The 26,482-nt window shown below is 45.5% G+C and overlaps 1 protein-coding gene across 3 annotated transcripts in view; it reads right to left on the bottom strand.

Moving 5' to 3' along the window:
* The window catches only part of SEL1L3 (SEL1L family member 3), a 797,084-nt gene that overhangs the window by 293,295 nt on the left and 477,307 nt on the right, over positions 1-26,482 (bottom strand). The window lies entirely within an intron of this gene.

The raw sequence follows: 26,482 nt of genomic DNA, 5'->3' as shown, positions 1-26,482 counted from the left end.
TAACAGTGTCTTATGTATTAATCTTAGTAGTTACAGGTCAAATTACGGAGTAAGCAGCGCAGCCCCAACCCGCCTTTTCTCCAGAGCCTGCTTCTTCCTTTTTAAATCAACTTCTCTCAACAACATTGCCATGTTCCATTCCAGAGTGTAATGTATTGTAGGGTTCCAATCAGGGGCTTCCTTCGAAAGCACTCCTTTCGCGCACTTATGTCCTTTACCACACACACACATCTGTCCACTTGACCAACAGGTCCACAACTACAATTACATTAGCGCGGGGCGCTTTTGCACGGCAGTAAGATGCCATCGCATGAAAGAGCTTGCAATCGGCGGCACCATAAATCCTACAATTTCCTGCCTCACTTACCTGTAAACTCTTGTAACTTTCCACAACATTGCTACGCCTAAATGTAATCTGTAAGCAATGATTTGTCCAGGTACTAAGTTTTTCCCTTATATAACAGCGTCTCGATGCCTATGGGATGCAAGTGCGCTATATGAATTCAAATATAAATTCAAATAAATAAATCCTGCTCCAACCACTCGGATGGGAGCTGAGAATAACTGCTTCGTGCCCACATCATCACAGGGCACCACCTGATCTCTTTTGTGCCCTGTCTCCATGCTGCTGAACACTGTCGGGCCCCAGCGGCTGAGACCAAGGCCAGGTGCCGCGGCATGAGGAGACCTGAGAGAGGGGTGGACTTGGCCGCGCCTCCAGCTCCTCGGCTGCCTTTGAAGATCAGAGCGCAGGGGCTGCCCTGGAAGATCAGAGCAGGGGCTGCCGAGCAGCGGGGGACTCGAGGACCAGCCTCCCGAGATGCAGATTTGCGTGGCCCTCTCACTCCGGTGAGTTTGGCGCCGTAGGGGTTCCCCTGCTCCTGGAGCAGCCAGCTTGTGCCCTGCTGGGAGCCCGTCCTGAAGTTATCTAGGGTGGGCGCAGTCGTCCTGTTCAGTCTCGTTCCCCATGTTAGCTGCTCCTCTGTGACCCTCATTTCGAGCTGAGCCACGCCGGTCAACCCCGCCTCCGACTTAGGGTGCGGGGGAGATGGCTGGGCCACCTTGTAGGCGCAACGTTACATTCTGCATTCTGTGCCTACTATCCCGGGCATGTTGACCTCCTGCTGGCTTGAGTGTGCCGACTGGCACCCGCTCCAGAATCCACCTCATTAAGGCACACAGGGGCAAGTCTGGCCCCAACACTGCTCTCCTGTTGGGAGACCCCCACATAGGGAGACACAACATATCTGCTACTCCTGTGTTTTATGATCTCCTTGCTATTACTGGCCTGGGGCAGCCATGTGTTCGGAGTGAGATTATTCTGCGCACCCGCTGTAATAGCCTACCCTGCTGGGATCCCTGTGGTTGTGTTCTCAAGAGGAGTGTCATCCCTTGTCGCTAACAAACTTTGGGAAAGATGGGGACCAACAGGAGGCAGGCGGAAATTGGTCTGTTCGCTCGTCAGGACCACCCCCCACTCCACCAGTGGCAGCCTCGGCCCCCACTGCTATTGATGTGTCCACCTTAAATCAAACTCTGCTCACCTTAAAAAACAATACCCACACCATTGGCTCTAAGATAGACACACTGACCTGCAGGGTTGAGACCTCCGCCATTCAAATTGACAAATTGTGCGGCCAGATGACAGAGGTGGAGCAGCGAATAGGGGAAAACAAGGATAGATTGTTAACCTTACAGAGAGGTGGTGTCCCTGCAAAAATCTGTGAAACGTGTGGAAGCCAAGAATGATGATCTTGAGGGGAGATCTTGCAGAAACAAAATCTGTATAGTGGGGGGTCCCAGAATCCCAGAATCTACGCAAATTGACAATATTTGTGGAAAAACTCCTATTGGATATACTAGATGCCCATCGATATCCTCCATGTTCCTTGTTGAGAGGGCACATGGCGCTCTCGCCCCAATTTCCCACAGGGCACCGGATAGAACCATTATTGCCAGGATACTCAATTGCCGAGACAGAGACATCCTTCTCAGAGCCACTAGGGACAAGGGCAAACTCAGTTTGGGCTCCTCCATCATCTGGCTATTCCAGGACTTCAGCCCACAGGTCCAGGAGCAAAGGAAGATGTATCACGCAGTTAAAAGCAAGCTCAGAAATAAGAACATCCGGTATGCTATGCTATTTCCTGCTAAAATGTGCATCGTCCACAATGGAAAAACCTGGTTCTTCACCACCCTTACATCGGCAGGCCGCTTTGTGTCAGAGCTACCTGACTCTCCTGAGGCCCAAGGGGACCCAACAGTTGATATACGCCATACCTATCCTCTAGTTATGTGACTGAGCAGCCATATCCCTGAAACTGGGAAGAGCTGAGCTGACGCCACATTAGTGTCAAACTTGAGTTGTCGCTGTTTAAAGCGAGCGTTACTGCCGCATGCAGTACCCTGTTGGCGCAGCCACTGTCCCTTGCACTTCTGTGAATAGAGCACATTCTTTCACCCGCAGCAGATGCTGGATTTGTTGACCATTTAAATGCTGTGCACAGCGCAACAAACTATTTTTTGCAGTTCAACTAAAATCCGACACGTTCTGGGAATTACCTTCTGCCGTTATATATTGATTGTGCTTGAGCTTTCTGATAAGGTCCTGTACTAGTGGGATAAAGTGCCTACCCCTTCTTCAATAGTGTAAGCAGGACCCAGAATCCCTTTAGTGATGCAGAAAGACTCGAGAACTAATCGCCAAGCACATAAAACACCAGGCTGCTGTATGTAAAGTCCCTTCACACGACGGTTTGGCATAGGCATATGGGCATAGGGCACACGGCATAATTTTAAGACACCAAGCAGTAATTGATGGATGCAAGGGAAGGCTTGCCCATGTATAATAAGCTGACTGCTGTAAGAAAACTCTGACACTATATCTGTATTTTTGCACTCATTCTCAATACAGTAGTGAGATATAGGATTTAAACCATAATGGTTGTTGCTTTCTGTTCTACTTATATACTGTATTCCGACCTGGAATAAAACGTGATCTGAACACGGTTTCTCAGTAACACTAGATACTAATTTCACCAAGTTTTTCATTTAGTCTAATGTAGTTTTATATTAAAGACCTGGTCGAACGTCCCTTCCAAAACCAATTATTGCTTCCAGGCAGTCGACCAAGCACTATGCTTTTTGGGCTGGCAGATAGACAATGAATTATTCCACAGTTAATAGGTGGATAAGTCCTTGTTTCAGAATAGTCTTAATTACAGATATTTGTTATTGATATTTACATTGTGGACTGCGTGGTTGCCCATTGTATACGCGCACAGATGTGCAGTGTACGGACCATAGCATCTCTTGTATATTTCACCTTATTGTACTCCAAGTTTTATTCACACTTGTCTGGCCGATCTTCTAGCCCTCCCAAAATCAACTCCCTGACTCCTACTGTCCACTTGCTGAACTATGGTGCCTTTTGTGGCATGAAGCTTGTGCAAGTTGTTTGGTTGTTTACCTACCCATTGACTGCCCATGGGCATGCTAATCCCTATGGCCATTTCCACCCTCTTTCTGCCCCTCGCCACCCAAAACACACTCTCCTGGGATGTTTTTGAGCTAGCTTTAGCTAGTCTTACCATAACTGTGCTTAAAGTGCCTGCCAGTGTTTTCTCAAAGCAGTCTTCTTAGAGTTAATTACTTAATTGGACCTGTAAAAGCCCTACTGGTGAATTCAAAATGTCAACCAGGTCTGCCTTCAGCCACTCTAGTTATAAGCACCATGCCTGCCCTTCACAGAAGTCCTGTTAAAAGCAAGCATTGGCAAAGCCAACAGTTTAAGCTTGTGTATTAATATTAGGCATTCACCAGGTGCCAATATATGCACAAATACTTTAACCATGTTGCAGCTGCTACGATCCTGTGTCCACCACTGAAAATGTGCTCCCCAGTGCAAAATGTGTGATAGGCAATTACTCTACCGCCCCCCACCACAACACCACCCAAGCCCCCTGCTCAACGCCCCCCTTGCCCACCACCTCACCCACCCCTCCAACGGACCCCACCCTATCCGCCACAGAACCTCACCTTAAATGCGCCATGATCAACGCTAGATCCATCAATGCCCACGCTCTGGACATCCATGACCTCATAACCACCCATGACCTAGACCTGCTCATGATATCAGAAACCTGGCTACATGAGGCCTCCGGCCCTGCACTCTCCCTTGCACTGCCCCCTGGCTATTCCATCACCAGACAAGATCGCCCCTCTAAAGGTGGAGGTGTAGCAATCATCGCCAAAGATTGCCTCACCATTCGAAAGTTAGAAAAATCCTTACACAACAACAACGACTACCTCCAAGTCAAAATCAACCTCTCCCCCCACTGTACCATTGCTGTTCATATTGTCTATCGCCCTCCAGGCCCAACAGGAGACTTCCAAGCCTCCCTCATCCACTTCCTATCTGACAACCTCAAAAAACAATCGAAAGCCATTCTCCTTGGGGATGTCAACCTAGGCCTCCTGGACAGGAAAGACACAGCAGCCAAATCCCTTGACTCAGCCCTCAAAACACTAGGCTACAAGAACACCATCTTTAGCCCAACTCACACCCAGGGCAGAACACTTGACTGGATCGCTCAGCACAACTACCCACTCATCATCACTGGAAACACTCCCACCCCATGGTCTGACCACCATATCACCTTTAGCATCCTCACCACCAGCTCCTCAACTCCGCCACCCCAACCCCTACCACCCTGCTTCGCAAGAAGCTCCCGTCAGCTCACTAAGGAAAGGCTACTGCCCTTCCTCCAAGGCCCAACCTTCAGACTGCCTTTCTCCTCTGACCCAGAAACTCTCGCATCAACCTATGATGTTGCCATCAAAGCAGCTATCAATTCCATTGCCCCACTTAAACCTCGTAAATCCAAAACCACAACCCACTCTAACTCCTGGTTCACCCCAGACTTGCTCACACTCCGGAATGAAAAAAGGCAGCTCTTACACAGTGGCAAACATCCCACACTGACAAAGACAAGTTGATCTTTAAAGCCCGCTCTACGGTTTATAAAAAAGCTATCACCCAAGCAAAAGCCAAATCTTTTGAATCCAGAATCTCGGAAGCTCAATCTAGCACAAAAGAAATCTTCGCCATTTTCAGGGAGCTAGAGACTCCCATGCCCACCCCCCAGAACTTCACCAAAGACAAAGCCTGGTGTGACGAAATTCAAACAGCCATGCAAACCAAACTGAGCCGCCTCCAAAGCAAAATACTAGCTACTAAACAAGCCCTGCCTAATACGCATATCCCTGCCTCACCACCTACCTCGGACCCCCCTCAACCCTTCTCCTTCAAACCCATACAGGAAAAAGACATCATTAATATAATGAGGAATATCAAACCCTCTAACTTTAAAGGTGATGCTTGCCCAGCCATCTCATCAAGGACTGCACAGAAGCGCTTGCCCCCTTCCTGACAGCCTTTGTCAATGCCTGCTTTGCAACAGGGAAAGTCCCCGCCTCCCTTAAGGAAGCATGGGTCCGCCCTCTCTTAAAAAAAACAACTCTCGATCCCACCTCCCCCAACAACTATAGACCCATCACCACTGTCCCTTTCCTCCTCAAAATACTGGACAAAGCAGCCTACCTGCAGGTTCAGCACTTCATCGAAGAGAACAAACTCCTGGGACTCCGCCAATCTGGCTTCCGCCCCAGACATGGGACGGAAACCGCCCTACTTGATCTGAAAAACCAGATGGACGATGCTAGGGACATGGGCAAACCAGCACTTCTCCTACTTCTTGACTTATCTGCGGCGTTCGATCTCGTTGATCATGACGTCCTACGCCATCACCTCTCCTCCACTGCCAAGTTCTCCCCTGACGCCACAGCATGGATCACCTCCTTCCTACAAGAAAGAACCATGCAAGTATTCTCTGACTTAGCTTCTGCCTCACCCACCATCATACTATGTGGTGTGCCCCAAGGCTCATGCCTCTCCCCCACCCTCTACAACATCTTCACACGACCCCTCTTCCTCATCCTCGACGCTATGGGTATCTCTTACACTAACTACGCGGACGATACCCAGATCCTCCTCACCCTCACCGGCAACTATGACACTGACTCTTTGACCCTTAACAATCTCTACAACAACATCCAAGCCTGGATGGCAGACAATGGACTATGCCTCAACTCTGACAAGACTGAACTCCTACTGGTAGGTTCCCCCGACACGCTAAAAAATCTTGACTCCCAATTCAGTCACTTCACCATCGACACCATCAAAATACCTGTCTCAGACTCAGTCAAAACTCTTGGAGTTTATTTGGACTCCAACCTATCCATGGACAGACAAGTCAACGCAATTGCCTCCTCAGCTGCATATCACGCTAAACTTATCAACGCAGTCAGGCCTTTCTCTCCAGAGAGAACTGCACAAACATAGCCAGAGCCATCACCGGCTCCAGGCTAGACTATTGCAATGTACTATTTCTAGGAACATCAAAAAAAAACCTTGAGAGGCTACAAGTCATCCAGAATAGTGCTCTCCGTGCCGCCCAAGGCATTGCTAAAAGAGACCACATCTCGGAGGCCAGAAAACTGGCCCACTGGCTCCCAATAAAAGAGAGAATCGTGTTCAAAGCGCTGACATTGACACACAAGTGCATCCATCTCACTGCTCCCGACTACCTCTCACAAAGAATCCACCCCGTCGCCTCTACAAGACCAACCAGATCACCCTATACCAACATGCTCTGTGTGCCACGAGTAAAAAGAGCTAGAGCGGGTGGATCCAGCTTCCCATATCTCGCACCTACTCACTGGAATGCCTTACCTCCCACCATCCGAAGTGAGGCCTCCCTCCTCGCTTTCCGCAAAGCAATGAAAACCATCCTCTTCTCATAAGGTCCTTCGTAGTGGCATGAATACCAACCATAGGACCCACTGCTTAATCTGTATTGACCAATCAACTAAGCTGTAATGATACCTATATCTGTGTTTGTATGCAATGTGCCATTTACTGCTACCACGTCTGTACCCCTGTAACTAAGCTCATGCAAGTAACAGCGCCTCAATGCCCTTGGGCTGCTTGCGCGCTATATAAATATAAATAAATAAATAAATCAATGGACAGTTAATTCCACTACGGCAGTGCCTGTCAAATGACTTTTGCATGCCGACACAAAAACCACAATGTTTAGCATTGACAATTCTCATTTAAGAATTCATTTCATCTGTGTGCCCTTACCAGAATGGCAATAGGATGATATGGATTAGGGAATGGTTTAGGGATGCATGTTGTCTGGGCACCTTTAATACCGGATGAATCAGTTTTTCTCATCTGCAAAATGTGTAACGTTTCTGTACAGCCCCACTTTCTATTTGAGATGACCCTGTCGCCGTCTATGTGAGAGTAGGATATAAGATCAAACCTTTCTGCGAGGGCGGATTGGTATCGGCAAGGCCATGGAAGGTCTGTCCTACTGGTTAATATATTTTGCTTCCTGAAATAACGCAGGCTTTGTGTTTTTTACTGTGTGCAGATGAGGTGAGCCATTTTCCTGCCATTCTGATTTTGTCCATTTATTTAATAGAGTAACCGATTTTGCTGCACCCTCTAAAGCTTTAAAAGAGTATGTGGAAGGCCACCAGGGGGCGCAGAGACAAACATGGTCCCTGCGTGAGCTCCACCGCCACGGCCCAGTTAAGTGGATTGAGCCCCCATATGAAGCCGCCCCTCACGGAAGGCAATCGAGTGGCTGATGTGGGAAGGTCCCCCCACTCCATGAGCGAAACACTGGGGTAAATCAGACCAGAACTCGATCCGAAAACACTGTTGGAAAGTACGGGCCCCCCAGACCTGGAAAGCAAAACCAAATCAAGCAGCCACACGTGACGGGATAGAGAACGGATGCCGATCAAGATTGAAGGTCCCAAAGTGATCCTCAAGGCACAGCAACCAGAGTAACTCCTGACGTTTCAGCGGATGGAGGAGGAAGGCACTTCTTGATGTGAGGTACCTGATCCTTGAAAACCGCGATCCGCACTGAACGCAGTGAGAGGTCAATGTGAGCCCGACTTCAGCCGAGTGCTGCCCTGCTGTGGTAGTGGCCCGTTGCACTCCCCATCAGGCAACACAGTGAGTCAGAAGCCCCTGCAGGCCCCCCCCTCACCCGAAGCAGATTAAGAGTGACACTGGACACCCCCATCTGTTCCCACGGTAGTCCGTCGCCCACACAGCGTATCAGCGTAAGACATGCGGCCTCTCCAACAGACAAAGGACACAAGGCAGCAACATATGGCGAACTAAATAAATAGACCCCCCCCGCCACTGCGAAACTACAGTGACCGCCAGAACTTGGTTCAACACTGCCCCATATGCGTCCCTGCCAACGCTGACGCGCAGCATAAAGGGGGTGAGATTTGAGGCCACAACTGCAGCGCTCTCACAACGCTCTAGCATAACACCCCACAATCGAGCTAAGGGACAGTGGCCATCTCGAACCTAACCTACCCGCATGAACCAGGGTGCTTAAGCAGTCCTAGGCGAAGCCTGAAATAGCGCTCTCACTATGCTGCAAGCCCCCTCACCATTATGCACGCGCAGAGATGGCACAGCGACTTTCTACTAGTGTGACCTACCGGACAGGATCAAAAGAGGGTCCACCTAGAGTAAAATCCCTCTCGGATTTCCCCAGAAGGCATAACAAACCAAGAGCACTCAGTGCTGGCTAAGAATACGCCTGGAGCGAACCCAACAGAGCCTCATTGCAGCACCCGGGTCCTGGAATCACTCTGAAGACATCCCCTAACAATCTTACACTTTGTGGCAACACGTTTTGTCGCCAAATGCACTAGGAGGCAAGAGGGGAGATCCAACCCACAATACAGTAGGTTAAATTGTAAAACCACTGAAATCAGGCAGAACTTTAGAGCATCGCTCCAGAGAGAGACCTTAATAAATCAACTAAAACAAAAGACAGTGAAAGAATGGTGACATATCCGACAAGAAGAGCATTGTAGTGCCCTACAAGGGGACCGTACGAAGGGCCTACCCCTCCAAAACTCAAGGAAGCAAAGTACCACTCTATCCAAACCTCCAGCCTACATACAATCCCGCCTGCCAGCACAAGGCCCATATTGCACAACCAAGGCTACCCCCCAAAAGGCTATATGAGCGTGAAACACAAATTGGCCCCGTTTGCTTGCACACCCATTCCCATCGCACCATACGATCCCAACATGGCGGCCAGTGACACCACAGGACACGAACTCGCAGCTACAAAAGCTATAGGGGCTAACATAGGAGGCAAGATAGACAAAATCATGCAAAGGCTGGACAACATGGAAGAAAGACTTAAAGGAGTGGAGAACGACCAGGCATCAATAGAAACTCTAGAAGCGCAACTCGACCAGAGGATGACAGAATTAGAACAACGAGAAGGAGACTTCAAGCTCAAGCTGGATGACTTGGAAAATAGAGAAAGAGGGAACAATATATGCATTTTCGGGATCCCGGAAAGAGAAGGAGAAACCAAAACCGATCTGAAGAAAATACTCCATGACATTATCAAGCTCCTGGTCGCGGACGATGCTAATGACGAGCCCATAACAGAATTAATCCACAGAGCTGGCGGTCCCCCAGGTGGACCAAGATCAGTTCTTGCCCAATTCCATCGCTTCCAAGATAAGGCCAGGGTACTTGAGAAGACCAGAAAGAGCGAGACTATCACTTTAGGAGGTGCTCTAATCTCAATATACCAATATCTGTCCTCTCTGACACTAGCCCTCAGGCGGATGTGCGGACCCCTCATGAAACGACTGAAAGAAAAGAACATTCAATACAGGTGGGGCTACCCCTTTTAACTCTCATTTGAATACGAGGGAACCAAGTTTACACTGAGATCCAAGAAAGATATCAAGGCATGCATTTCTGATCTACTCGGCCCCCGGGAAGAAGAAGGCAATCAAGAGGAACCAAGAAGAAGATCCAGAATGGGGTGTTCAAGGCCCCAGGAGAAATCGGGTGAAAGGATCAAGAAAGTACCGGAAAGGCAACCTCTCCCCGGAACAGGACCACTGAATACTCACGAACTTGGTAATACAGAACTTAACTCATTGTTGAGGATGTGACTGGGGAAAGGTGTCAATTTGCGGATATCTCTAAGGTCACGACATGGATATCAGGGGGGGGACACTAGAAGGGCTCTATTGAAACTGAGATACCACATTTGGTCAAGGGACGTGAAGTAACAGCCCCCACAGGTGGTTCAATGCAGGTCTGGTGCAACCAACCAGGCTCAATCGAACGCCATCAACGGGGAATGGTGGGGGGAAGGGAGAGAGGGAGGGGGTAACAAGGGCAGGGTGTCAAAAAAAGACTTACAGTAATTCAAAGCAGTCGATGCAGTGTGAAATCCAAAGCGGAAATACAACATTGGTCATGTAATAAGAGCCATCTCCTCATAAAAATGCTTAATGGCGCCGGACACTGATTAGAGGGAGGGATTCCCTGAGGGTAGGGAAACTCAATGTAAAAGGACTCAACTCACCAACTTAAAGGTCACTCGTGGCGAGAGAATTCCAGAGAGCTGACATTGATATCCTCCTACTACAAGAGACAAAATACGTAAAGGGGGAGGAGCGGCAAATCATTGGGAAACATGTCGGGATGGAGTTCTGGGGATCTGGCCCAATCAGAAAGGGAGGTGTGGGAATTCTCGTCAGAAAAAGGTATAGATTTTGTTGAGATCAAGACATGGTCTGATCTAGAAGGTCGAGCACTATTAGTAATGGGAAACATAGGCAAAGTGAATGTGACGACTGCAACACTTTACTCCCCAAACACAGGACAAATTAGATTCCTTCCCAAAGTAATTCCCAAAATACTATTAGAAGCCTCAGGCCACATCATTCTAGGTGGCGACTTCAATCAGTGGGTAGACCCAGTCAAAGATAGAAAACCGGGCAACCCCGACACAAGACACCAGAACAGGGGCGACCAAACCGAACTGGTGAAAATGATGGAAATGTATGACATGAGAGATGTATGGAGGGACACGCTCCCCAACGAGCAAGGTTACACTTTCTTTTCCGCCCCTCACAACACATACACTCGAATCGATTACATATACCTATCCAAAGAAGTTACCGATACCACAACACACTCGGAGATAGCCCCGATCACGTGGTCAGACCATGATATGGTGTTGGCTGAAATTCAGTGGGTGAATTACTGACCAGGGGAGGAAAATGGCGCTGTAACGAGTCTCTCTGGAAAGATGCAGTCTTCAAGACAGAAACGGAGACCGAAATTAATGAATTCCTCAAAATAAACAATGCTGGTGAAGTGCCCAAACAGATAGTATGGGAAGCAGGGAAAGCCACTTGGAGAGGGATTCTAATAAGATATGGGTAGTCTAAGAAAAGGGAGCAAAACATTATCGAGCACAGACTGAGAACCGAAATACATCAACTAGAGGAGGATATTAAGAGGGACACAGGCAAAAGGGAGGAATTGAAACTATTGGAACATGAGCAGATAGTGCGCAAATTCAGATTTTTGAAACAAAGAGTTAATGAAAAAGGAGACAAGGCGGACGCCCCACTGGCCGCCAGGCTCTGAGAACAAAGAGCCGAGCTAAAAGTATTAGAAATTATTGAGCATAACCCTGCCATGACACACACTCCCCCCACCATCCCAAAATGCTTTGCTAACTTCTATGAGAATCTATACTCCCCAGAAACAAACCCTGACAAATCAGAAACAGAGACCTATTTGTCCTTGATCAATATGCCCAAGATACCAAGCTTAGACTCAGAGCTGCTAGAATCCCCTATAGCCGAACAAGAAGTCCAAGATGCAATAAAGAGGTTAGCTATAGGCAAATCCCCAGGTGAAGACGGCTACACAGCCGGATTATACAAAACCTTTAGTACACAATTAACACCATTCATAGCAGAACTCTTTAATGAAATAATAGAGACTGGGAAAGCCCCAATTCCTTTACTTGCGCACTGATTACAGTGATTCCCAAGGATTTGAGAGACCCCAAAAAGATCAGATCATATCGCCCTATCTCTCTGCTCAACCTGGATGCAAAAATCTACACGAGAGTCTTGGCTGCAAGGTTAGAGACATTAATGCCACAACTCATACACCCCTATCAGGTCGGGTTCATACTGGGGAGACATGGAGCAGACACAATGCACAAGACACTCCACCTTATTCATACATCCCAGACCATGCTTAATGACCCAGCCCTCCTTTCAATCCATGCAGAGAAAGCTTTTAACAGGGTAGAGTGGGGATTCCTGAAGGCAGTTCTACGCAAGGTAGTAATAGGCCCAAGATTTAGAAGGGTGGTACACGCGGTATATACGGCCCCAAGGCATCTATATTTGTGAACGGAGAATACTCTAGATGGTTCAAACTAGAATACGGAACGCACCACGGAGGGCCCCTCTCTGCAATCCTTTTTGCACTCTCTTTAGAACCCCTAGCACAGGCAATGAGGGCGGACTCTATAGTAGAAGGCATCCACTTAGGAATGACGGAGTACAAGGTAGCTCTCTATGCTGATGACATACTCTTGCACATCACCAACCCCATATATCCATTTCCCAAGCTCTCCTCATGTTAGAGGAATACGGTCAGCTCTCAGTGTTTAAAGTAAACAAAAGAAAATCCACACTCTTCCCCTTACAGGAACAGAAAGTACAGAATGAAACCAAGTTCTCCACATTAGGCCTTAAGATTGAACACTCTAAATTAAAATACTTGGATATACAGATCACTAGAAATTTGGATGATCTGTAAGAAGCCAACCCCCTCCTCCAACGGTTTTGTACCGACTTAGCAAGATGGAACAAGCCGACGATATCTTGACTGGGGCGACTTAATGCTGTCAAAATGGTATGCCTCCCCCGGTTTTTATATCCTTTCCAAATGCTACCCATCAAGATGCCAAAAAGTTTATTTTCCGAGGCCAAGAAAACCATTCTAAAATTCAACTGGCAAGGGAAGAAAGCAAGCATTCCATATGACACTCTGACACTCCCCAAAGACAAGGGTGGAGTAGGGCTTGCTGACCTAAAAAAATACTATGAAGCGTCCCAGCTTCGCGTTCTAATCCCTCGCCTGCGCAATCACAAGGACACTCCATGGGTCCACATGGATAATCACTATCTATCGCCAGCTACAATATCCAAATGGCTCTGGTCCACCAAGAAAAGGCTTCAGAATAGACTCCAGGGCCACCCAATATTGAGCACCATATGGGACATCTGAAAACAGGGTAAAGACATGCATAAAATCACCACATGCCCATCCCCTTTAAGCCACCTATGATCCCCCGGAATCAACAAACAAATTCCAAAAGTAGAACGGTTCCATACATGGTATGAGGCCGGTTTAGAGAGGGTAGGGCACCTACAAAAAAAGGACTTCTTTGTCTCCCTTCCAGAATTTACAGAGGCCTTGGGAATAGGCCCGCTGTCTACCTTCCAATATATACAGATAAAAGGCATTTTAACAAAACCAGTGTGGAAGACCAAACTGATGAGACCTTACCCCCTTTGAGAAGATATTAGACTCGAGGATGGAAATAAAGGTCCTGATATTGGCAATGTATAAAGAACTGATAGAAGTGGGAGGAGGGACTACAGAGCCGCTGAGAGGCAGATGGGAAAGAGATCTAGGCAAACAGATTAGTCCAGATTTGTGGAGAACAATATGTGAAGCTGCCACACAAACATCCATCTCAAATCAATACAAGTTACACGCTATCAAACTGTTACATAGGTGGCAGTATGATCCCCTTAAGGCTCTCTAAAATGTTTCCAACAGCTAACCCGAAATGCTAGCGGGATGCAGTGAAAACGCTGATTACTGGCATATATGGTGGGGGTGTGCCCAAATAAAGTTTTTTTGGTTTTTGGGACGAGGTCCTGGGCTGGATCAAAGACATAGATGGCATTTCCAGAGTGGCAGATCCTCACCTTATACGGTTTGGTCTTGAGAAGGAAGAGGATGACTGGAACAGGATTAGAGGCCTAGCCCCTCAGTTAATATCAGCCGCTCGAGCGATACAACAAAATAGAAATCCATGTCAGCCCCCACTAAAAATGATTGGATCAATGTTGCCACCAACATATGAATAATGGAACTGATAACTGCATCGCTACATGGAAAATCATCACAATGCGAAGCCTTATGGATAGGCTTCACGAATGAACACCCTTCCAGCGGGCTATTTCGTAGACTAACACCCAAGAATGCAATGTAAACGAAGTGACCTGATGAAGTATGTACTAACTTTACGAATACTTGTCCTAAGGGAAATCCCTACAGACTAAAAAGATTGTAACCTCCTAACGATACACACCGCAATGACTCTGAATGATTGCTTGACCTATAGGGGGAGGAGGAAGGGGAAAAGGAGAGGGGAAAGTCATGTAGGATTACAGTAGCTAGACGGAAGAAACATGTTTGAAACCTATGCGTATAATAGTATTGAAACCTCTGACCTCGCTCTGTAACCCTGAGTTTGTAAATGTTTATGTAATGTGACTTACAACAGAAATTCTAACTAAATGTAGTGTCTTTCTCATTATTGCTGACAAAGAAAGCTTTTGCTAAAAAAAAGATATACTGCAATAATGGGCTACACCCGGCTTTTCATTTGAAGGGCATTTCTGAATGCGATATGTATTCTCTTACTATCATTTCAGATTCAATTATTTGGTTTCACACATAGTGAAATAGAAACCTATCGGGATGAACAGCATCTATAATTTGTGGAACTGATTGCACAAATGAATTTCGGGAGCCTATTGTTTGTAGAATTCTTTCCATAAAGTAAAATGAGACTATGCCAATGAAGGCTTTGCAATAGAATCTCTCCAGTCTCACACTGTTTTGTTTTTTGCATCTGCAATTATGGCACAGTTGCGGCAAGAAGCAGTGCGGCTGATGTAAACTCTAAAATAATGTGTAACATGCACGTGGTTAATATAATGCCAGTATCATGAACATCTGTGTACAGGGAATTGTCATGTTGGATTAATACCAAATGTATTGGTGCCTGCATGTGGTAAAAATGGTGCTTTCGCAGTAAGGTAGGCTTTGCACTTATAAGACTTAACGGATAATGGATTTCAGCAGTTATCTATAACGTGCAAGGGTAATATTTTTATAAATGGCTTCCTCATTTATGGTGTAACAGCCTTCTCAGCAGCCAGCAATTGAACTTAGCGACCTGCTACTGGCTGCTGCGACCTGTTGGGCTGTGGGGCTGAGGGCAGCAGCTGGCCTGGAAAGGTAAAGATTGCAGTTTGGCATGCTTTTTTTTCATTTTGTTTCTTTTGTTGCTTTGGGAGCAAGTCGCTCAGCGACACTTTTAGTGTGGCGTTGGCTGTGACCTTCTTAGGCTTGGACGCAATGATTGAAACGCTGATAGTGTGCTAGGAAGCTCAAGATGGTCTGCATTCAGTGAGGTGTCATGTGCACTGTCAACCGCATGTGTTCGCTCAGCCTATGGCTTGTCGATTGCTTTGTGCATTGCTGCGACACATGCGTAAACTAGGTCATGATTTCTGGCCATTTTTACTATTTTCTGCATAAAAATGCAACTTGGTTAGTGTGGAATGTTCTTTGTCAGATTCGCTGAAGGAGCACAGCTCTAGATTAGCTGTGCATGAATGGTGTAGTTACTTAAGAGTCGACCAATTAATGTAATTGTGCAGCATGTACATTTCGCAAATTGCCAGCATGTGCGTTTGTGTCAATGGTGTGTCGAGGATCACTTGTTGCACGTTTTTCTAACCTCTTATTCGCACAGTGCAGCATGCATGTCCCTAAATGAGGTGAAACAAATTTGATTATAATACTTATTTTGTTTTAAGTAACCAAAAGATGGAAGCTTTTTGATCCCACAAATGTTCTTTTACATTTGTAGATTTCATCATGGATAAAAAAAAAGTGATGATAATGGGAAAAGAAAACAATTTAAAATAGGAGCTAAGAAAAAACATAAGAAGAAAAAATTAGAAAAATAGGCAAGCCAATAACAAAAAGTAAGTGACATGTCATACCTTAGAAGATGGAGGTTTGCATCATGGCAATTATCTGGAAATACGTCTTCTTCGCACCAAATATGAACCTTTACTAAAAAGTCACCTTGAAGGAGGTCGGGAATCTTAGTAAAATACGACATGAACGTTTAAAGGGTAGTACATGGCGTGGTAGCCCGGTTACACTGATTTAAAAGAATACTGTTAACAACATCATTGATATTATTTAATCCTTATTGAAAAAAGGCATTTCTGAAGAAATCAGAGAAGTTATTAATGTTCTCTAATACAGCTAGATAGAACAGAGGACATAAATGCCTTGGATCAGTGCTCTATTGTAATTAGATACTTTACAGATGTTGCTCACAAGCGTCTTATATCTGTAGTAAACTGTGCATCAACCACTGGAAAAGCAATGTGTGATCTGGTCTGTGATGTACTGCAATCCATGGATATTGATGTATCAAACTGTGTTGCTAATTCTACAGACGGAGCCTTCAACATCCAAGGTCAGTACAATGGCTTTAAAAAATGACTAAGCAGCGAAGCGCCAGGCCAAATTCATGTGCGGTGCTATGCACATGGACTTAATCTAGTAATGTTGGATGTCACAAACGTGGTTGTAGCTGCAATTTCTCTGTTTGGCCTGTTGAATTCATGTGGTCTATTTATTAGTGAATCATACCATTGCATGAAAATGTGGCGTGACAACTTTGAATTTTGAATTAGAATTTTGAAACATTACGTGCACACAACGAACTTGTGAAAGTCGTGTCCTGGCGCAGATGGTACCAGATAATGCGAAAATAGAACAACAGCCCAAAAGAATAACGTCAGAGCAAGCAAACTGGACAAAAGCCACAATCACCCACTTTACTGAAAAATATATGTTTTGAAACCTGCTCTGAAGCTCAACAAGGAATTGGCCTGTGTAAACTCAACGGAAGACTATTCCATAGTCTGGGTCCAACTACTGAAAAACACTGGTCTCCTCTTGATCTACAGTTTGTTCTAGGGATGACCAGAAGGAATTAGTTGTCAGACGTAAGGGCCTGAGTAGGTCAATACTATTTGAGTTTGTTTATCGGGTAGACTGGTGCCAACCCAGCCAAACATTTGTAGACCAGACAGCCGATATTAAATTTAATCCGGTCTTCCACCGCCAACCAGTGTAGCGATCGGCAGGAGACCAGAAATGTGAGTGTTCTTGGTGTTCTTGGCTAAATCGAAAACCAACCTACTCCCGCGTTTTGAGCTTTCTGGAGGCGATACATCTGTTTGCTCAGTGCTTCAGCCAAAAGTCAATTGCAACAATCAAAGTTGGAATTGACTTGCGACCAACCACAACAGCACGATCAGTAGAAGGAACATAAGGTAGTGCTTGGCGCAAAAAGCAGATGTTGTAGAAAACAGACTGGACTTTAGCTGAGACCTGGGCATTACATCCCAGGTCACTCTGCCAGATACAGCCTAAATTCTTTACTTTGGTGGAATACTTGAGGCTAGCTCCCAGAAACTGGGGTGAAGGGGGGCATTTATCTCCATCAAGGAGGTGCTTCTGACCAAACAGGAACCCCTCTGTTTTTGTTTTTTTGAGGTTTAGTAGTAGCCAATTTTCTTCCATCCATGTTCCTATTTCTTCTAGGCACCTATTGACCAGGGTAAGAGCTTCCTCCATGTCATCGAGCCTAATGTATAGCTGGGTACCGTCAGCATAAGAATGTAATCTGAGATGGTATTTCTCCAAGATATTCATTAAAGCACGAAGATCGATGTTAAAAAGAAGTGAGGAAAGAGACTATCCCTGTGGCACACCACAGCACTGGAGGAGGATCTCTGAAAGAAAACCTCCAATCTGGACACGCTGTTGACAACCAGTGAGAAATGATGTGAACCACTGTAATACACAAGGGTCCACATTTAAAAGATCCTTCAGACGGTCCAACAGAATGCCATGGTCTACCGTGTCAAGCCCGGCGGAAACGTCAAGCATTACAAGCAGGGAGAGTTTGCCTGCATCCCCCGCCTGCAACATCTCGTCCCAAACCACCATCAGTGCGGTCTCCATCCCATGCAGGGGACGAAAGCCAGATTGCAAGGGATGGAGCAAACAATGATCTTCGAGATAATCCTGCAATTATTTTGAGATTAGCTTTTCCAGGACTTTACCTGGCCAGGGAAGACCAGCAATGGGACTGTGGTTGTTGTAATCCTCTGGGTCTAAACCAACCTATTTCAGCAACGGGGAGACAACCGATAGTTTCAGGGCATCATGAACTAATCCCTGGGTAAGTGAAAAATTAACAAACTTGGTCACGAAGGGGGTGAGTTCCAAAGAAAGTGACTAAAGCGGGAATTGGAAAAAAGGAATCATTTGTGGGTTTCAGTTCTGACAGAAGGGCTGTGATATAATCAGCTGAAAATTGCTTAAAACTAAACTGGGTTGGCACACCAAGATTTTCTCTAGATTGACTAGCCGCCTCACATTGGGGGGATTGATCTAGTTTTCTGTGAAGCCTAATATTGTTTTGAATATTTCAAATTTTATCTTTGAAGAAATTATTTTGGCCATTAGCATGAGTTACAGAAAAAGCTTTCACTGGTGCATATATATTAGGGTTAACAAACTTAGCAATTGTTTTAAATAATTTTTGGGGATGGTTTTTTGCTGTTGTGATTTTAGTTGACAGAAAATGTGATTTAGCTGTAAACAAGTGTTTTTTTTTTATAGTTGGTTAGTGCTTTACTCGAAACATAGAGTTTTCAATTAACTTTGAGCGACCAAATGCCAACAAAATCGATTTCGCTCAATATCTGTAATTGGGAAAACAAGATGGTGTGCAAAAGATGCAGCACTTACCAACGCTTGTTGATGTTGTGGAAAAGATGCTGGAGTAAGCCACATCTGATCGCTTCAATGACAATACTAGGTGCAAGGCTGAAGCATAAGCAAAGTCACTAATTTCATTCCTTACTGTTTTGACTGCTCAGATGTACCTATTTATTTCATGAAATACCACTCATTTATCTCTGTACTTACAAACACAAAGTTTGGATGTGATACAGGCATATTGAATGGTTAAGGAAACCATAGAAAGACTACAAAGGGTTGCAATTTTAGTGATATAATGCATGCAACAAGGAAGTTCATATTTTGGACAAGTGACAAGCTGGAGGAAAACCAGAAGGTGATGCATGGTGAAACTGCAGCTGATGGACCTATCGAGTTACCCAGTGATAAATTCAGGGTGAAGTGTACAAGATTGCAATGGACAAGATCATTACAAGCCTGCAGAGTCGATTCACCATCCATGGTCAGCTCTTTGCAGATTTGGCATGTTTGTATCCCAGAAACTCAGGAGATTCTGCAGAACCTTCCAAGTAATGTCCTGGCTCGACTAATCAGCTTGCTGACTCGATTTGATTCAGAAGCATCCACTGAAACATTACAGCGTTAACTGCTTGATATTGCATCAAAGTCGAACAGACACAAAATGTGTCTTGATAAAGAATATTTAACATATGCATTGTATCTCATCTTTAAAACTGAAGGTAAGCATTCTGAGTACAGGGACAAAAGTACAACATGCAAGATGTACAAGGATTGTATAGCATGCTGCTATAATGTGCTACAGAGATTCAAAATGTACAGCGAAGCCTATAGATCCCTTTCTAATGCCTAAAAGCTTGCACTGACATTACCCTGCTCTCAGGTGGCATGTGAAAGGTCATTATAAAAGCTCATGTGCAACTTGAGACTTCAGAGTTCCCTTACTGTGCCTCATTTGGAAGACTTTATGGTTATGTCAGTTGAAAAAAATGCTTCGATGACACTAAACAATGATGACATCATTGAACATCTGGCCTCCAAAAGTAGCTTGTTACAAAGATTAATTATTTAATATAGGCTTCTATATAGTTCTACACTTTTCCAGGGTTTACATTATTTAATACTTTATGCATAACATGGTAAATGTAATTTTCTTCTATACCTCAGTTGGAAGCCTTCATGCACATTGCTTAAGCAAAATGATGCTTGAAGTTTTACACTACAAAAGGCAGCTTGGTACATGGGATATTACAGTTGTCATGGATGTATGGTATTTAAAAATAAAATGTATTATATGTTAAATTGAATTCCCTTTCAATACCTCAGCCTTTATTCTCATGGCAAGGGTGAATCGATGCTTTTCGTCACTACGCAGTGATGTCACCATTGATCTGTTTGATTTGAAGGTAGAATGTTACAAGAGATATTGAATATGTATTATTTGCTGTTTTACAGTTCTAGAGTTTTCACAGATTTGTGTTACTTAATAAAAACATGTGTTGCCATCAGGCTTTGTTATTTGATATGTTTCTTACTTTTATTGAGGCTGACCTACTTTGCAAGATCATGAACTTACTTAAAACATGACATTTTAAATGCACTCATTTGGACAAATTGGAAACATTTTCTTGGGGGATACTCCCAATCCCCTCATAGAAGGGTTGGGCTTTCGCACTGTGCTCAATCCTTCGGCGAAATATGGGGCCAATTTGAAAAAAATGTGAAGGGCCACTTTTGGTTCCCAGTCCAGCCCTGTCACCATATACACAGTCCCTTTGACGGGAAACCGCCTCACCCCCTCAGTTCCATCAACTGAAGGTCAAAACTCAATCCCAAGTTTGGGGCACCAGAGTAAATGCCTCACAATGCACGGGAGTACTGATTAAAAAGGGAAACAAAGTGATCTAGAGAAGGCATGTAAAGCAAGGGCAAGTTCAATGTTGCACCGCGAGAGAAGAGCAAAAGGAGGAAACAAGTGCTGACACCAGCAGACTCGGGTATGTAAATGGCAGAAACAAATGCTCGAATAAAGGAATGAACCAACAAACTGTCAGGCCCCCTCTATAAGTTGGGTGGGTTTAGACCTGCCATTACCACATGTGGTAATAGCTGGTCTCTTACTGCCATTCTGGCAGCAAAGGAGTTTCTATTTAAAAAGATGTTGCATCTATTTCCAACCTCGTTTTTAGAATCTAAATAATTTCTGTACACTAGCAGACCGTACCACCAGTGTACCATTTTTAATAATGCATAGAAGGGTCCCTGATGCCCTTCTATGCATTACTTTGTAGAGGGAGTGAGAAGTGGGTATCTGAGATGGCCACCTTTTGACTGCCTTTTGGGTCCCCATAAAGATATTTCACATGATGAAAAAACTTGAAAACTTCAGGGAGGGCTTTTACAATGTTTAGCTCCACAGCTTGGGTGGCGGTAAAAATAGGAGTTAGTTCTATTTTGTTTTTCACCTCATAATTAGGTGGTATTTTTACCCCCGGTGGTAGTCATAGCAGTAAATACCCGATAAGTTATTTGCCAGGCCATAATAATGGGCGGTATTTGAAATACTGTCTGTTTTGCTGCTACGGACAAGCTAATAATTAGTGCCCGTTTCCAACGATCACCAGACCCCTACGCTTGGCCACTCTGTGGGCCCTCATCGAGGAAAAAGCTTTGCAGAGGAAACCCATGTAAATGCACAGCCCAGCACCTGGGAGTCAGCACTTCCTGCAGGGGAACCTTCTGAGACATTCTGAGGCAGTCTCTGTCCTCAGCAGGCAGCAGATGAGGGTGCTAGGAGATGTACAGGCACGCAGAAGGTGACATGCAGTGGATCTCCTCCCTACTAACCCAACTTCTGACCCCTTAGCCCGACCATTGTGCACTGTCTGCAGGCACTCAACGAGGCAAAAGCTTTGCAAAGGAAAACCAGGTAAATGCACAGCCCAGCACCTGGGAGTCAGGACAGCGACTCTGAAGCAGTCTCTGTCCTCAGTACTCACTAGATAAGGATGGCAAGATCTACAGGCAGGCAAAAGGCGACCTGCATTAGATCTCCCCACTACTAGACCACCTTGAGGGGGCCTCTAAGTTCAGCAGGCAGTACCCGGGCTGGTAGAAGCAGGTGGCTTATCTTGCGCATCATGGCTGAGGAACATTCCAATGTCTAACACTTTGCTGGTGAACTCCTGTTTTTAAAACTCCCACCCCCTCCAGGAAATGCCCAAGTCCCAAGCGGCTGGTAGTTGCATCATTCACCCGGGCAGGTCAGTGAGGGATGGCTCCATGTCCAATCCTGATCGGATCCCCAGCATGGATTAAGGAAAAAGAATTAATACAATCCTTTAAATTGCATAAATGAATGCTTTTGAATTCTTCAAGAAGTAAAGGAACTCAACGCGCCTGTATATTCCTGGTGTTTCACAAAACACTGGTAACCATGGATCCAGGGTGCACTAGAATACTTTTTCGTTTATATTTCATGCCACTTATCTATGTTTCAAGTAGGTGGCTGTGAAGACATTTTATTCCAGTATTTCTTAAAAACACAGCTTGGTAGACCCATGAGACATCAAGTGGGTTACATATTGCCTGTTCATTTCCCCTCAGGTCTAGGCTAGGGGTCACGCATCTTCCCTCTGACCTTTATTCATATCTTTGAGCGTTCACAGAAATCCTGAAGCCAGTAGTGGACTGAACAAGGACAAGGAGGTTACCCAGATCATCCGCTTACATGACATTCTCATAAAGACACAGGACAAGGGCCATCTGCTAACAGGCATTTCTGCTCTTATTCAGGCTCAATTAAGAGAAGTCACCAATTTTATCTCCTCTCGTTTCAGGCAAGGCCTTGTCATTCAGAACGATTATTGTTTGGTCATCTCGAGGGCCGTGGAAGGTTAGGGGCATATTCACATTGGACGTTTTTCACTTTTCAGCACATTTCCAAAAAAGAGGAACTAGTACATTTTCAGATTTTTAAAAACACAAAAGTGGTAGGAATTCAATACTGAAGGGGTTCAGCTTTAGGAAAACACTGGACTTCCGTGACTGGATAACTAAGAGGTAGGCGCTGAGCCTGTCGATGTCTTTGATGGAGGATATCTTGATGTAGAGCTGCATGGCATCTGCATATTGGTGGGTGTGGATGTTGTGTGGAGCAAGGAGGGTTCTGAGTGGTTCCATGTAAGGACTGAAGATCATTTGGGAGAAGACAGATCCATGCAGGACTGCACAGGTTATTGGTAGAGTGGGTTATCTGGAAGAATCCATTTGTACAAATTGGCGGCGATTAGCAAGGACAATATGAACCAGCTGAGGACAATCTTGCTGATCCCAATGCAGTGATGTAGATTGTCAGTGAGTGTCTGGTGGTCTACTGTGTCGAATGCCACTGAGAGGCCAAGGAGCCAGGCCAGGAGGATAGCTCAGGGCCATCATGTTTGTCTTGGAAGCAAGACAACACAAAGCCTTATAGGCTTGAATCCCGGTCCCACGGTTAGAGGCTCATTTCTGGTTTGAAGCGCAATATAAAAAAAAGAGAAAGAAAAAGGAGAATCAGGAGGCAAGGATGGCAATCAAAGATTTTAGGAGCATTGTCGACCACCTTGATGGTAGCCATTTAGTGCTGCCTCTAGGTCTGAAGCCAGATTAATAGGACTGACGGAGGTTGGTGGCATCGATGTGTTGGAGGAGTTGCATTGATACTGTATTTGTAGGGATCTCACCTAGGAAGGGAAGATGTGTGATGGGGCGGTAGCTGTGGAGGTCATCAGGGTCCAGTGTTGTTTGCGGGACCAGTTAGAAGGCCATGCCCAGGCGTTGGTTTCTTTTCCAGTTGACTTTTAATAACATATCTCTAGTTGGCAGGTAGCAGGAAAGATTGCACTCTTGGTGAGCCAGCGTATCCCCTATCTGTCCAAGATGGAGAGGTCTTGTGGAAGTGTTGGCAGAGGAGGGATGGCCCTGCGCTTCTGGGGCCACCATCAAAGTACTGTTTCCCTCTTTATTGTTTTTAATAAAACAAATACTGCAGTACTTAATGTGTTTCAGATCAGGGCGAGGAGGAAAATCACCATGTCCACAATTTCTCCAAAAGGCCTGGTGGGCACCAGGACGGGGCAAAAGCCCCTCCAACCCCCACCACACAAGTTCCAGCAGGAGCACATGGCATTGCTACTCTGACCTCTAACCCGGAATCCTGGTAGAAGTACTGATTTGAGTGATATCAGGGGTTAATGAAGGAAGAACGTAACTTTTCTTCAATGCATTTCCTACACCAAGGCATTAAAACATAAGTGTATGCCGGCAGCATGTATGGCCAAAAGTTAATCACTAATCAAAGACCTATACTAAGGCACAAATGTTTGTTTAGAGACCCTGCAGACACCATATGAAGCAAACCGTCCACCGAGACTGCCTTAATGCATGTCCCCAACTTTCTCTCTAATGCGCACCATTACAAACTCTCCTCATTGTTTTGGACCTTTCTGCTGCATTCAATACCGTCAAACACTCCTCTCTCCTCACTCTCTAAGAACTTAAGTTGCAAAAATCTGCTCTTGCCTGGATCATGTCCTACCTGGAAGGTTGATCCTTTAAAATCTTGTTGAACTCGTAAACCTCTGACACCACCCACTCTCACTGTCTGTGTCCGCTAAGAGTCAGTCCATGACCCTCTGCTATTTACCCTCTGTCTGCCATAGGAAGAGCCTTCTTATCCTGTGGTTTTCACTATCACCTGTTTACTGATGACACAAATATTTTTTGCATTTTCCTCTTTCACCCCAGCCATCTAGGAACAGATTACGAACTGTCTCATGTCTCACTGTAAATGATCACTGGATGGATCTCAGCTGCCACATGCTGAACTCCCAAAAAACGGTAGTCTTTCTCCCAGCTTTATACAATCCCTACGGTATTAGGTGAAATTCACTCATATTTTTTATTCCAAAAAGAGTTGACTTAGAAAGATTGCTCTGAGACCGCTCAGAGCAGTCTTTTTAAATCCAACTGTCACGCCCCCTGCCACAGACAAGTGCGCAGAGGGGCTGACAGGCACAGCCAGGCTGGAGGATGAGGAACATGGCCGAATCGGGTAAGTGTGTGTCTGTGTGTATCCCGAGGGAGAATGTTTGTAGCATGGTGGGGGTAAGTTGTGTAAGGGTGTTCTGGTAGGAGATGAGGAGTGTTTATGTCATGGATGAGTCGGGCTGGTAATTGAGTATGTGTGTGTGTCTGATGGGAGTGGGGTTTAGGGTAATGTATTTGGTGAGAAGAAAAAGGAGTTTCAGGGTTGAAACCCCTTGTTTTAAGGTGAGAGGGCAGGGATTAGGTGAAAGGAAGGCCTGGCGGGGGGTTGAAACCCCCAAAATAGTGATATATTAGAATATTGAAGGCTGCATCAAAAGGGGTGAAAAACATCTGCCTTTTTGACAATATCACATACAACCATCCCTCCCCTCCACTCTCCTATAGCTGTCCTACTTGAACTCCCTCGCGGTCTTGGAGTCCTCTTTGATAGCGACCTACGACTAACAATTCATCACTACCACTGCCTCTGCTGCTCGTATTAACCTCCTCAACCATCTGAAAATTATTCCTTTTCTTACTCACCACCTTACAAAACTGTAATCTCCACTCTCATGCCTAGCAAACATGACTACTGCTCAAGCCTACTCCTTGGCCTTCCTATCTACTCTTTCCTCCCTCTAGAAAACTTTGCTACCTCCACTCTCTACAACCTACCCAGATTCTCCCCCACTTCTACCTACCGACAACCTGCTTGATGTCTCTCATGTTATGTTATGTTAAAGGTTCTTATACTGACGCCACCTGCCTGGTTTCTTGGCACTCTGGTGGCTCTGTAAAATAGGGGGTGGGGAGGTTAGTTAGCAGGACTGAGCGGGAGAAAAGTGCAAGAGAGCTGTTATGCTATCAGTTCAGTTGACACTGTGCGCTGAGAGTAGGTGTGTTTTTCGGTTGGTAGCCACCATGTGTTGGGCGAAGTTGTGTGTGGTTTGTTTCGTCGTTGTGGTGTAGTTAAGCGTGTGCAGTATTTTGTGCTGCAGAGGTCTGGTTGTGTTTAGTTCAGGATTTGAAAGGTGTATGCAAAATGAATCGTTTTTAAGTAGGGTTGGTTAGTGGCAGTACCCTATCCTACCCCCTCTTTTTCATTGACTGTGGCTCATATCCCTCCCCATCGCACATTCAGGTGTGTTACAATTACCACTCCTATGTTTTGTGCAGAAGTGTGGGTCCTCTATAGGGCTTTTCAGTAGTAGTACTTTTTTTCTACCCACAATATTAAGACAAAGTGCTGCCCATAACCCTTGCCCCATAGTATATTTTGGAGTGCAGCAATTACCATCTGCACGGGTTCCTCCAGGGGGGTGTGTTGCACGTGCCCTGTGATCCACCATATCCGAGATCGGGACATCTCTCTCTCCCCTTTTTCCTCCAATACCATGTATCAGAGGTCCAATTATGTCAGACCCATCTCCCTCCCTTTTCCCATTTGACCTTCAATAGGGAAGAGTACATCCAGGTCTTGCTCCCATTGAGACATCTATCTTTTTCCCTGCACTCCACTCCGGTCAGGCCTACTCCCCAGTCCTCCTCAGT

This window comes from Ambystoma mexicanum, chromosome 6q (genome assembly GCF_040938575.1).
Source record: "Ambystoma mexicanum isolate Mex_15411 chromosome 6q, UKY_AmexF1_1, whole genome shotgun sequence".
NCBI lineage: Eukaryota > Metazoa > Chordata > Amphibia > Caudata > Ambystomatidae > Ambystoma > Ambystoma mexicanum.
The sequence above is the reverse complement of the archived record's forward strand: the minus strand, read 5'-3'. Positions and strand labels throughout refer to the sequence as shown.